Source organism: Heterocephalus glaber, unplaced genomic scaffold (genome assembly GCF_053883595.1).
Source record: "Heterocephalus glaber isolate CG9 unplaced genomic scaffold, H.glaber_assembly_v1.0 deba00001472, whole genome shotgun sequence".
In the NCBI taxonomy this organism is placed as follows: Eukaryota; Metazoa; Chordata; class Mammalia; order Rodentia; family Bathyergidae; genus Heterocephalus; species Heterocephalus glaber.
Window position 1 is genome coordinate 79,342,816 of NW_028258315.1, and position 13,540 is coordinate 79,356,355.

The window sequence follows — 13,540 nt, forward strand, 5'->3', positions numbered from 1 at the left end:
GGACTGCAGTGGGCAACAGATGTGGGAGAGGTGGTTGAAGACTAGATTGTGAAAGTCTTGAATGGCACGATTGGAAATTTAGATTCTCTTTGTGAAATTTAGAATTTTTCGTAAACAGCTATTGAAAGTTTTTCAGCATGCATTGCAGATGGTGCTCTAGGAATGTGGAGTCAGGAATGAGAAAAACATTTTGGAAGACAGTCAGAAGGCTATAGTCATAGCGCAGTAGCAAGCTACCCAAACTTTCTCATTCATAAAGCCTGTTTTTAATATTGCTCTGCATCTACCCATAAGCTTAGACATGCAGGAACTCTACAGAATTGAAAACTTGGTTAAAGGACTAGGAATGAGAGTATTTTTCTTTCTTTTTAGATTAATTTAAGAAATGTAGAATTTAGCCTCTATAAATTTTATTTTGAGTAAATGGTTTTAAATTATATGCCCAGTTGAAACTAGTTAATATGAAAATAATTTAAGGAAATATAACTGATGTTCAGAATCAAGTTTTCCCATTGTTTATGCCAATGTAGGACTGCACTCATGTTCAAGTGTGGAGGTGTGGGATATGTTAAATACATGAATAGAAGGATCTTGAGTAATAAGGGGGTGAGTGCAGAAAATTGCCCACACTTTCGCCTCTGGGAACTGCAGCAATATGTTTTTACTTTTGAGATGAAAGTGATTTTGATGCTACATAAGTTTACAGGTGACTCTCTAGAAGTGAAATTTTCATTAAAGCATGACTCTGTGGCTATGTCTGACACCTTCTTTATATCTGTGTTGATCCTTTCTCACTTCGCAAAGATTGTATTTATTTAGGCTATTTCCCAGATCTTGTATAAGCAGTCAAAGACATAGGCAAGTAGTAAACTTCCTAATTAATATATTTTTAATGTTGAATTCCTTCTTAAGCTTCTACCCCCTTTTTATGTATTCCATAGTAAGATATAAAGATACCAATTATTGTGTTTTCCAACAGTTCTATAAATTGCCACATAATAGTTTTCTATATCTATGCATAAACATCTGTTTTTAAACATATGTTTAATTTGTTTTTCTATAATTAAAAGTAGCAGCATGCTTGGTTCTGGATTCTCATTTAGTCAAGAACGCAAAACAAACATTTAAAAATAAATAAAATCTCAAAGAAGCAAAAGTAATAATCCAGGCTATAAATACCTAATCAATTTAAAGATTCTTTCAGGGAAATGAGATTGGAGCATGAACTTGAAGAGGACATAGGATTTTATGAGTACAGAGAAGTGGGAGACATTTTTGATAGGAACAACAGTTTGAACAATGGAATGAAGGATGAGCAAAAACTTTTGAAGAAAGATTAGTGTTGAAGTAGTATAATTTTCAAAAATTTAAAAGCATGAATGTTTTTACAAATGTAAAATTAACACATATCAAAGACTATTCATCTCATTCACTAATGGGGAACTGGTATAAAGATGTCGCTATTTCCAAGAGCATTTAAAGAGCGGGATAGTCTTAGCAATATAATAAAGGAAAGTTAGGATATCACTGATGGACCATATACAAAACTGGGTAATGTTCCACAAAGCCATATACTAACCACTGGGGTTCTCTTTTCAACTGGACAAAAATTCACATGTCAACATAGGACTTCACTATATGTAGGTCTTTAGTTGTAAACAGTGAGTTGAACAAAGTAGATACCACTCACTAATCTTTGGGTAAACCTTTTTTTTTTGCTTAAATTCTTATATTGGTACATTTTAGGTATACAATATGTTTACATTTATCATTGGGTGCTTGTACCTGTACGTGATGTATCTTGGTTCTTATTTTTCCTCATTCCCTGTGCTTCCTCCACCCCCTCCACTCTTCCCTATTTACAAAGACTTTGTTTCCATTTTTTCCTTTTCTCATAATTTTTTCCTTTCCCTTTTTTCCTTTCCCCTTCCCCTCCCACTTCCCCTACCCCTTTGGACTTTTTCTTCCTATTTCAGATTATCAGTTATTCATTTAAATCATTTTAATCCTTATTTACACTTTCAGTTTCTCACACTAGAGAAGCTATTCGGTATTTACACATGTGTGTCCTATTTATTTCACTTAAGAGTATGGCCTCAGTATGCATCCATTTAGCTATAAATGTCTCTAGCTTCTCATTCTTTATGGCTGAGTAGTACTTCATTTTATTTTTAAAAACCCCACATCTTCTTTATCCAGTTTCCAGTTGATGGGGACTTGGGTTGTTTCCAAGCTTTAGCTATTACAAACCGTGCCACTATAAACATGGGTGCACATGTATCGCTGTGGTATGATTCTTTTAATTCTTTTGGGAAGATACCCAGCATGGAAGAACCTTTTAAGCAATGACTCCAAATGACATTGAGTAAACACCATTTATTACCAAATTTTAGAGAGTTTTTCTTAAAGGTAGTGAGGTGAGAGTATGTGGAGAATTTTTATCATCCTCAAGTGGGGAGAAGTAAAGAAAGGAAGAATAAAGAGTGAGTGAAAAAAGGTAAGCAGAGAAGAACTTTGAGATCTTTGAATAGTAGGTTAATGAATTTAGACCTGTAAGAAATTGGGAGGTATCCTTTAAAGATTGGGATATGAGCTTCATTATAAAATATCTTTGAAAAAAATTAATTAGGTTAAATAATATAAGAATTATGACCTGTGACAGTCATTCAAACATAAGGATTAAAGCCAAGTGTGGAAGATAGGAAAGAGTATATGTGAGAGCCACTAAAGGGAGATATTAATGGTAGTGAGTCCTTTCTCACTTACAGAACCTGTATTAGTCACTTTCCTGTTGCTAAGATATAATATCCAACACAGGAGTACAAACCTCCTCAGGAGTAGAGGTTTAATTTGGCTCATCGTTTCAGGAGATTCAGTCCATGGTTTCAAGACAGAAATGGTGAAAGGGCATGGCAGAGGAAAGCTTCTTAGTTCATGGCAGCTGCAAAGCAGAGGAAGGAAACAGTGCCAGAGAGGAAGGAATGAAGGACCAGATGAATATCCAAGGCCATGCCTCCTGATACCCCTCCCCAACCCAGAGATGTGCCTTATTAATCCCCTCAGTGGCTCCCAACCCAGTCAAATTGATAAATTAAGCTTAATCATCACAGAAGCCAAGGATCAGTCTTGGAGGAGGACACTTGTAACTTTGAAAGCATGCATGATATGAGAAATAATTGATCTGAAATGAGAAATAAAGATCTTAGAAAATATTTGAGGCAACATACATCTTCATAAATTATTCAACCTACTTGTTCCCTACTTATCTGGGAATCCAAAACATTTCCTCTTGTTCAAGAAGACAGTGAATGAGATAGTGAGTGAGTAAGACTTAGAATCCTGTCTTCTTGGCTCCTAATACAGCTGTTTTCTGTTTACTTCAGTGGCTGTAATAGACTGAGTCATTTTACTACTTTTTCACTTCGCTGTAGAAGCTTTATATATCTACAGTCTTGCCATCACTTCATGATACACAGAATGTGTTTCTCCGACCCTCATCTTTGAAGTTTCTATGTAACTTGCTTTGGACAATGGATGTCCTTGTATGTTTAGCTTTGCCTTCTTGAGCTTCATCCATTACATGAAATGAACATATCTCAGTCTGTCCTCTTGCTGAGCCCCAAGAATGAGACAAGTGGTTATACTACCAAGGCATTATGCCATGCTGGTATGTCTATTTAGAGCTGTGAATTCTCTAGTGGCTTCTGTAATGCAAAATTATTGGGTCGCTAGAGTAAATGTGATCATCACAGAAAACAGTGCATACATACTAAGAAATTTCATAATGATATTTACTTGAAAGATTTTAGTCTTTCTTAGATTACTGTGTGACCATTGCTTTGACAAGTGAAAATATTAAATTCAGACTGATGGAGAACTCAGAGATAAACAAGTAAGTCAAACAAGGCTTATTAATTCTAACGAATAGAGAAGAAATCCATATAGTTAGGAGGCCTAGCAGGGAGATCAGCTATGTTCTCTAAAAACTATAAACTTCAGTATACCAAAAGCGTCACCAAAAGAGCACAGGTATAAATGATGATGCTCTAGTGAAGTGAAGGTTACATAGGAACTCCTGGGAGTTCAGTTCCTGTCTCAGGCCACCCAGAGCTGAAGTGATTGTGCATGTGAGCAGCTCTGGATATGTGCTGAGTACCATCTCATGACAGGAGAAGCACCTCATCCATTTTAGTGATGCAAAATTTACAACTACAGATACTGGTACAGTGCATTTAGGCAATAACAGTTATTTTTCTAATTTTGCTAGTTATCTCACTCAGCCATTCAAAAACTTTATGAATTTTCTCTCAGGAGATACTGGATTCTGTAGGTCTCAGATAGTGGCTGATACAGCCATTTTTACCCATATACACTTCTATGTATATGTCTTCATGTGTTTTTTTGCTCCATAGTTTATGTCTTTGTGTACTCATTTGTGCTGCACTATTGTTTGCTAACAATCATGGTAGAAGAAACTCACAAGGGACTTCTTCAATGACCTCATTGGTTTTGGTGGGGCTATTCAGTGGGACTTAAAGACTTATGCTTAGAACTGTAACCATGTACCCATGGGAAAGTATCTGTAATCTGTGTAGTTTAACATTTGCATTCAACTTATTGATAGTTATTACTTACTCATTTTTAAGATGTGCTAAAGGCGTTATTTGATTCCAATTCAGAATACAGTATTAGTAATACAAAATTAACAACAAAGCATTGGATTTCCTTGAGAGCTATGAGTCTTCATTTTATTAAAATATCTGTCTTTAATTCAATGCTTAGAAACTTTTCAGATCTCCTCCTTTGCAGGTAAAACTGTAAATCTTTGGAACCTCCATGAAACAGATGGGGTCAGGTGAAAGAAGCACACCCATCATATTGTCCCTGTGTTTATAATAGCTTGTGGCTACTAAAAGATTTACAGCTATTTTAAATGTCATATAGTGCTGTAAAATCTGCAGGTTATGTGCATTTGGAAAACATACACCTGTGGTATGTAAGGTATACATACCTCACACAGTACCGTGTACATTTGGGACACATATACACCTCTGAAGCTCTGAGGTGCCAGTAAGCATCATATTCTTGCAGTCCTCCAGCTCTGTGGGGAAGCAGAGCATAGTCCACATTCTTATCAAGAAGTTGTTTGGATATATCTAAGAGACCCAGATTCTTCTGGATCAAAATTGGGGCACTTGATCTTATGCAAGATTCAACACCTGTGGGAATAGGAGGGAATATTTAAAATGGAAATAATAAAAACATTTTGAATATATAGTTGTTACTTCCTTCTAAACACAACCAAATTGCAAGAATAGCCCTGGGTTTTATTTTTATAATTACTTGGGCTATCTATTGAAACTACATGCTATTTTGACTATGAAAATACAGAAGCACAGCTTTTTTAAAAAATGTGTTTCCATTCAGACTTCTCAGTAATTCAGACTGATACATGTATTAAGGAATGTAATATGGCTTTTTTTCTTTATTGTTTAAAAGTTTGCATAAGAAACTGCTTTGAAGACAAACTTCACGCTCTACATTATTTCCTGTTGTTGTTTAGGCTAATAAAGGAATGTTAATTATATTTTTTGATATCCACAATCTATCATTGTTCTGTTTATCTCTAAATTGCAGTTATTAAATCATACTCTTTGTATGCTTTGGAACAGTAAGTTTCGTATAAATGTATCCACTACTTTCAAACTTGTTCAATGTGATAAGAAAATAGATTTCAATCTAAAAGACTCTGCAACTCATTTTCTAGTAGAGAATGATTTTCAGATTGGCATAAATGTTCTATGGTTTCAGCGAGGACTGGGAGAACTGGGTTTCTTTTAGATGAGTTTGCTCACAAAGCTTTGTACCATCCCGCCTCCTGATGATTGTCAGAGCAAATACACTGAACAGTACCAGTACTATCGAGAATATCCATTGGAGGACACTAGAACACAACAAATCGATGAGAATGTAGGTGTATATAAGTAATTTACAGTAAATCTCCAGCACAAAAACCAATTTATTCTCTAAAATTAAATCTAATTACTCACCAATTATAAAAATATGACTGATATCAATATTTTCATCGAAGAAAAAATTCTATCATGGGTGTTTTTTGTCTTCCAAATTTGTAATTTTAGAAAAATGACTTAGAGCTTCTTCAGGAGGTAAATGGATAAATTATTTTAATCACCTGAACGCTATTACAAATTTGCTTGGAAATTCCATTTAATAGCCAAAATTCATTGACAAATGGAATCCTTTGCAGGTTGTTCAACTGGATTTGTCTGATAATCCTTTTGGAAAGGAAAACTTTGTAAGGGTCATGAAAAAAACATCAGTCAGGGTATTCTTTGCTGCTAAGAGGAGATCTCTTAGGCAAATTAATTTAGGTAAAACCTCGGTGAGAGAAAACCCTTGACATCCATTTTGAGGGATTGAAAACTGTCACAATATGTTCTTAAATTTGAACGCTCTGTTAACAATTTTAAATCTGAAATTATAACTATTTATAAGAAGAAAATACCATTTAGACAATTGGTTCTTTTAATTTTCAGTTTAGAATAAAATAATACTTGTTTTGCATTTGTCTTCATGGTGAGATCCCCTAACTTCAATCATAAATAATACGTATGTTTGAATTGAAAATGATGGTGCTGAACAGAATTTATTAAGCATATTAACTTAAAAATCTCACCAAAACTACATAAGGATTCATACATAAACCTCTCTTGGATTTAGGACAGTGGGAATTTCTTTCCATTTTATACACAGGGGGCACCCTGGGATCTATTTGGAAGTGAAGAAGATGAAAAACCTCAGGGACTAATTTCCTTCTGGAAATTTTTCCTTGACCCAGAGTATGTAACTAGAAGTATAGCAGGAGGCAAACTTTCCTAGTATAATATTATTTCTAATTCATCTTTCCTATTGCAGCATAGGGTATCAAGTAATGAAAACCATCATTTGAGTCAGTGAGCTAATAAAGGTGTCGAGTAGGCACATGAAGGCTTGTGAGTAGCATTTCTGGTAAGATAGAAATTCACTTAAACTATTTAGAATCTGTGTGGTGAGTTTAGATCTCAAAGATGAGGTCTCTATCCTGCCCTGAACTCTCATGTTCCAAATAATTTAATTATTTTGGACCAGAGCTCAGTTTTCTCATCTCCTTAACAATGAAGTTGCTTGCATGGTTGAAAGGTGGAAGTATAAGTGACTAATGATTTAAAGGTATGGTTTTGTGAAACCTGAGCATCTCTAAGGGTCCACTGTGATCAGTGTCTTGGTCTGCAGGGTGTTGTTATTGAATTTTGGGAGCTGGGGCCTCCTGGGTGGACCTTAGGTTGTTGGGGGTGTGCCCTCTGGGAGAACCAAAGGACTTATCTCTCTTTCTGATTTGTGTTTGGTGATGTAAACCCTAGCCAAAGAAACCCTTTCTCTTTAATAAATTAGCCATCTCAGGTATTTGGTTGTAGTGATGAAAAGCTGACTAATACACTAGGCAAAAGACTTTTGCAAAATACAAACATTTCTGAAGCACGGAATAGTTAAAAATGATTGTGTTCATAATGATTCAGTAGATTTAACAGCATTATGTTTACTTAATACTGTTTTTTTTCCACTGAAATAGAGATATTCCTTGAGAACAACACTGTGTGCAGATTTTAGGGAAACAATGCATCACCCGTAGGCTAGGGATCCTGAAGGCTCACTTCTACCTCTGAACTTAAAGGGAAGGCCAGGCAGGCAGCAGTGCCTGAAACTGGAGCAGGGAGCTCTCTGAAGGTGGCTGCCCTAGGAGCTACAGCTTCAAGAAGAGGTCAGCATATCCATGGCTGGCTGGAGGGTGGAAGCCAGCTGTGTAAATGCCTAACTACATCTCTATTCTCCTGCTGCTGTTCCCACTTGCCTAAAGCCATTCAGATGCTGATATGAGGGAGAAAGGTGACCCATTGATGAGGGGTAATGAAGGCCACAGAGCTCTACAGAAAGATAGGGCATGGTGTAGTCCAGAGGGCAAATAGGAGATGTCGTCCAAACAGCCAACTCGTGACCACAGGAATCGAATCATTGGGGACCCACATGTGGAGTCCCAGGCATGGGGATTGTGGCTTATGAGACACCTCTCTGCAGGCTGCCAGCCAGTCCTTCCTGCTTACTGCCACCAGGCATGTGACCCGAAATACTAAATCGAGTTTCTGACATTCTCACCACTCAAATTTAATAAAGAATAGAGACTTCAAGGAAAGACACAATGACAACTGATTTACTAAATCTTGCTTTTTATTCTAATCAGTCTTATCTATATTGTTCTCACGAATTTTTGACACTGATGAATATTCTTAAATCTTCAGGTGACCACTAATACTGCTGTTTAAAAAGGAAAAATACGTTAAAAAATGGAATTGGTGATAGAAATTATGCAGAGAAAACATTAATTTCCTTTTCATACTAGAAAAGGGGAAGATTTAAAGCAAGCAAAAGTACAAGTAAATGTATTTTCCTTAAGTTTTAGAAGATATGTGTAATTAATTATGATTCATCCTTCTTTTCATGTTATATCACCATAGTGCATAATCTCTACTTGTTTTGTTTTTAGTGATCTCTACTTATATTTTTCAGTGTACAATGATAATAATATATCAACAATGAACATTAATTTGGTATTGCAGTTAACCTGTATCTTCTCATTTTTTTAGATATTTGAAATACCTTTGTTATAATTTTTTTTAAAAAAGGAATTAGAATGACAGTAACAAACAAGATTTCACTATTAGAGATTGTTACCTGACTGTAGCTATCTTATAGCTGAAATACAAGTGAGATAATCTCATCACAGAGTAGCTGAATATGTAGGTCCAATATATGAAGATTTTAAAAATTGCCACATTCACTCTAAAGCCCGTTCATCTCTTCAGTGGCCCATATATGAAGTGCATGTCCTGCTTAGCTGCAGAATAAAGTGGCTCACATGTTTTATGCCTGACATCAAAGCACAGTTGCCCATAAGACTACACTTTGCACACAGAGCTCCAGCTTCACTTGCTCAGCGATGTCACTCTGAATAACCTCTGTGTCGTGCTCATGCTTACTGGCCAAAGCTGAGTCCCTGACAAACTCAGGTTGGAAATAGCAGGCTTGGCAACAAATGCCAAGGACTGCTAGCCAGAGGAAGAGCTTTTCAAAGTTGTAGTTAGTTTGGCAGAAATGTCATAGTATTAAAGATTTTTCTTTTGGTGGAAAATAATGGATTTTTGCTTTCACTTTTTTTAACCTTCAAATCTGTTTTGTTACCACACAGCATGATGGAAATGCTTTTGTATACTCATATGATATCTCTCTGCTAGTTAGGCACATTCTTTTAAATGACTCTCAATGTTACATCAGATATTACAATGACACATGAATGGCACATGGTAACCATCTCTCAGTCTGCCAAATTTTCCCTGGATAGCAACACCTCATACATTGAACTTAGTAGGTCTCCTGCTGGTGTGGAACACAAAGGGGTGCGATTCAACACTCAGTGTGGCCACATACTTCTCAAATTCACCAAGTACCATTTCACAAATGTAGTTTTCCAGTTCCACTCTTACCAGCCAAAACAAATTTGAACCAAACTTGGGGTTTTCTGTGGGCAGCCATCATAATATTTCTTCCAGAAGTGACTTGCGCCTATTTGACTACTCTGTACTTTGTCTACTCTTAATTGTCAGTATATAGTGCTATGTACCCAATTCATACTGATATTATTTAAAGTCTGTAAGTTAGCTTACAGACACTAATCTCTAAGGCAACATTTAAAAAATTTTTTGGTAGAAAGCATATAACATGAGATCTACCCTCTTAGCAACTTGTAAAGTGTACAGTTCAATATTGTGAGCTATGAGTGTGATAATGTAGGGAAGGTCTTCAGAACTTTCTCATTTTTCATGACTGAAACTTGATCCTCACTGAACAGCAACTACCTATTTCCTTCCTCCCTCAGACCCTGGCAACCACTGGGTCCTCTTTCTGTTTCAACACTTCTAAACTAATTTTGCTTAATTTTTAATTTTCTTTCAAAATCTATCATAAGGTTTATGTCTGCATTATGATTAATTTACATTGTAAAGCTTTTTTGAATGTTTTAGTTTTTAATTGCAAACTGTTCTCTATGTTTGCAATTAAAGTTACTGTATTAATAACTTTTAAAAAGTGAAATAGTTTAAGCAGTTGCCAAATATGGTAAAGATTCACATATCCCTCATTCAGCTTTGTCAGATTTTAATGTTTCTGTATATTTGGTTCACATTTAAAAAATTTTGACCAAATGAAAGACCCTGGGTAGAGTAGAAACTCTCAATTCTGCTTTCTGCAGCAATTCTCCCTTTTACCCTGGAGGAAAACACTATTCCAAATCTAGTGTTTATGAGACACGTATGTTTCAAAGTTTTAACCAAGGCCAGCTTTACAGGCATGTAACCTGTGCAGTTGCACAGGACTTGAGTTTAGAACGGTCCTGTGCTCAGTTTAATGCTCTACTGTAACCATTTTGAGCTGTTCATGATTTTTGAACAGGCAAGTGGCCCTTGCTTTGTAAGATTCAAATGTACTTTTGATGGTGGGATGTAGCACATTGCCATCCAGTTAGATGAGAAGCAGGACTCTATTACTTACAGTTGCAAGTGAGAAAAGGTGCCTTGTAGGGCCTCACAGAGTCTTGTCTCTAGGAACAAGGTACAAGCAGCTGGAGCCTACCAGGCAGCTTATGTAAGGCAAGTGGGTAGGGTAGCTAGGTTTCCTGAAGACCCTGGATTGGCTAATTTTAATAATTTCACCTGCTCTGGGGCTGTCCTTACTCGTTTGGTACTAGGCCCCAGAGTGTTGGATCCCAGTAAAGGATGTGCTTGGAGCGTGTGCACGGTGGCCCCGAGAGTGAGAGTAGGGAGTGGATGAGGGCTCAGCAAGCTGCCATTGAAGGGAGATTGAGGTTGTTAGCCATGGCTTCAAACTGGATCGTGACAGCACTTGTGAAATATAGCTCTGCATTTTCATGTTTGCACTAAGCCCCGCAAATTAAGCCCTGTGGCTAGTACGGATTTTAGCTCTATGTTTATCCATAAATATTATAGAGTACTATTTTGTGCATTTCAAACTCGTATTTGTCTTATTTTGGTTGCTTTTCTAATATCTATAATCTGTTAATCACTGTCCCTCCCATTATTTATTCTCTATTGTTTTCATTTTAATTTTTTCTCATTTTTCTCATGATTTTTCTTTTAACTTTTTTTCTTAGTTCTTTCAAAACTTAGTTCAGCTTATCCCTTTTCTTATCATTTGCTCTTGTTTTCTCATGATCTCTTCTTTGAGTTTCTGTGAATTGACTTTTAGAGAAAAATAAATTCTAAAAATTCGTTCCAAAATACTTGGTCACTATTTCCATCTATTCTTTTCAGCCTTCTTTTGTACTTTTGCCCAAGAAACTTTGCTACTTTTCCCCAATCATTTTTCTCGTAGGATTGTTGTACTGAGGTTGTACCAGTAATTTTTAAATACTCATTGGAGAAAGAGGCATTTTCCTGGTCTAGCTGTTTGCAGGAAACTCCTTCAGAGAAATTATTTGTCTTGGTATGTTTTGAGTTTTTGCTTTGGAAATTGAACCCAGGACCTTCACACTGAGCTACTTTCCCAACCCTTTTTAATATTTAAAATTTTGATACAGGATCTCAGTCACTAATTAGCCCAGGTTGGATTGGAACTTGGGATCCTTCCGCCTCAGTCTCCCAGAGTATTGGGACTGTAGGTTGTGCCTGGCTTGTGTTTTGAAGTAGTTTTGTCCTCAGAATATTTCATTCTTCTCCTTGAGTCTTCTTTGCATTTTTCTTCCATGATGCTCCTGCCTGTCTCTATATTCTCATTTCTCAGCTCTTGTAAAGGATACAGGTTTCATTTCAGAGTAAACTCTCCTCCAGGAAGGATTTGTTTTAGGGGGTGGGTTTCTGAAATCTCCCACTGTCACACTGACTCTGTTGCTCTTGTGCATGGTAATTGCTATACTTCGTGAAATTTTTCTAGAATTTTTCTTATGTGTTTTTACCACATGGCCTTGGGACCACCTTTTCAGAGAGAGTAGAAATGCATTAGCATTTCCTCTATAATTAATAACATTTCTTTCCTATTGTTCCTTGTTTAAAGTTTCTTTAAACTTTCAGCCTGATATTGGTAGTGACATGTACATTTATTTAAGGGTTGTCAAATTTGGCAAAACTTCCATGCAGTTTCTTAATATAACAAGAAGGATTCGGAAGAATTTTCCTTAGATTAGCTTGTTCTCCTTATTTTTCAATATTGGTCATTCCTCTAGTGCCTACACACATCTGGTGCTGGGCGTGTAGTATCTGTCACACCCTGATGCAATCTGGGCCTGTAGTTGTGTTATGATGCTGAGAGGGTCAGTATAGTAACCAGTAGGATTCCCAGAAGTTGTTCTTCTACTGGAAGATTAACTTTTCTATCTTAGAATTGTGAATCACATAAATGGATCCCACTACATGCAAACCAATTATATCTCCAGTTCAACTCCCCAGTGTACCCTAGGATTTTCTAAAACCACTCTCACACCCCCATACATTAGGGGAAATGCAGTGGAGGAAGTCAGTGTAGGCAATACAGTTAAAATATCTTTTTCAAAATTTAAAGATGTCTGATTAACCAGGTACATTGTGAGGACTGTGAAGGTGAGGAAACCTGAAACTTTTATAAATCTACCTGTATGGGTGAGGAAAGTGAAGGATTTTTTTCTCTTGGTGTGGTTGCTAGCACCAGGAGCAGATTTTAAAGCATTAGCTGGATGTATTCTCCTGGGTGGGTGGGGCTGGCTTTGAAATTTCTTGACAAGGGAATAACTCCAAGCCCTACTTAGAGTAAATTTTATCTCTACTTTAAGTACTGACTACCCCACTGGGAATTAATTTGGTGGTGGTGGAGGTAGAGAATTGAGAAGTGATAGAAAAGGGGAGCCATGAATGTTTCTGTACTCACACTGCCCTTTGGGTAGCAGCCCTGTGTCTTTCAAATTCCTGTAGGTTTCGAACAGGTTCAAGGGGGAAGATATCTTGTTTCATCTAGTTTTAGTATTATCCAGAGTTCCTTGCAGATATAGTAGGCACTGAATACTTATTTGCTGCTTTAATAGTAAATTATATTTATTTTTGAGCTTTCATCAAGGTAATAAACATAGACATCTTCAAAGTAGTGCACTATTTGACTAACATCTTATTTTTGCCAGTGAGAAGTGTTTACCACTTTTTGTTTAATGGTTACTGTATATAATTTCTTTTAAAATTCAGAAATGTGATATGAAATATTGAAACAGCTTCTTTTTTACATACATATGCATATATATATATATATCTCATTAGGTTAAACACATGTTACTTTATAATTATAAGCAAGGATGGTAAAAGAACCATGTGGATTCTCAGCATTATTAGATAATGTCATCCAGGCTACAGCTAATCTGTGTATCAAAGAAACATCCAATATTATGTTATATTTT

The 13,540-nt window shown here is 36.3% G+C and overlaps 1 pseudogene; it reads right to left on the bottom strand.

Moving 5' to 3' along the window:
* Positions 1-8,988: 8,988 nt before the first annotated feature.
* LOC101699980 (GTP-binding nuclear protein Ran pseudogene) lies at positions 8,989-9,645 on the bottom strand (annotated as a pseudogene).
* Positions 9,646-13,540: the final 3,895 nt, after the last annotated feature.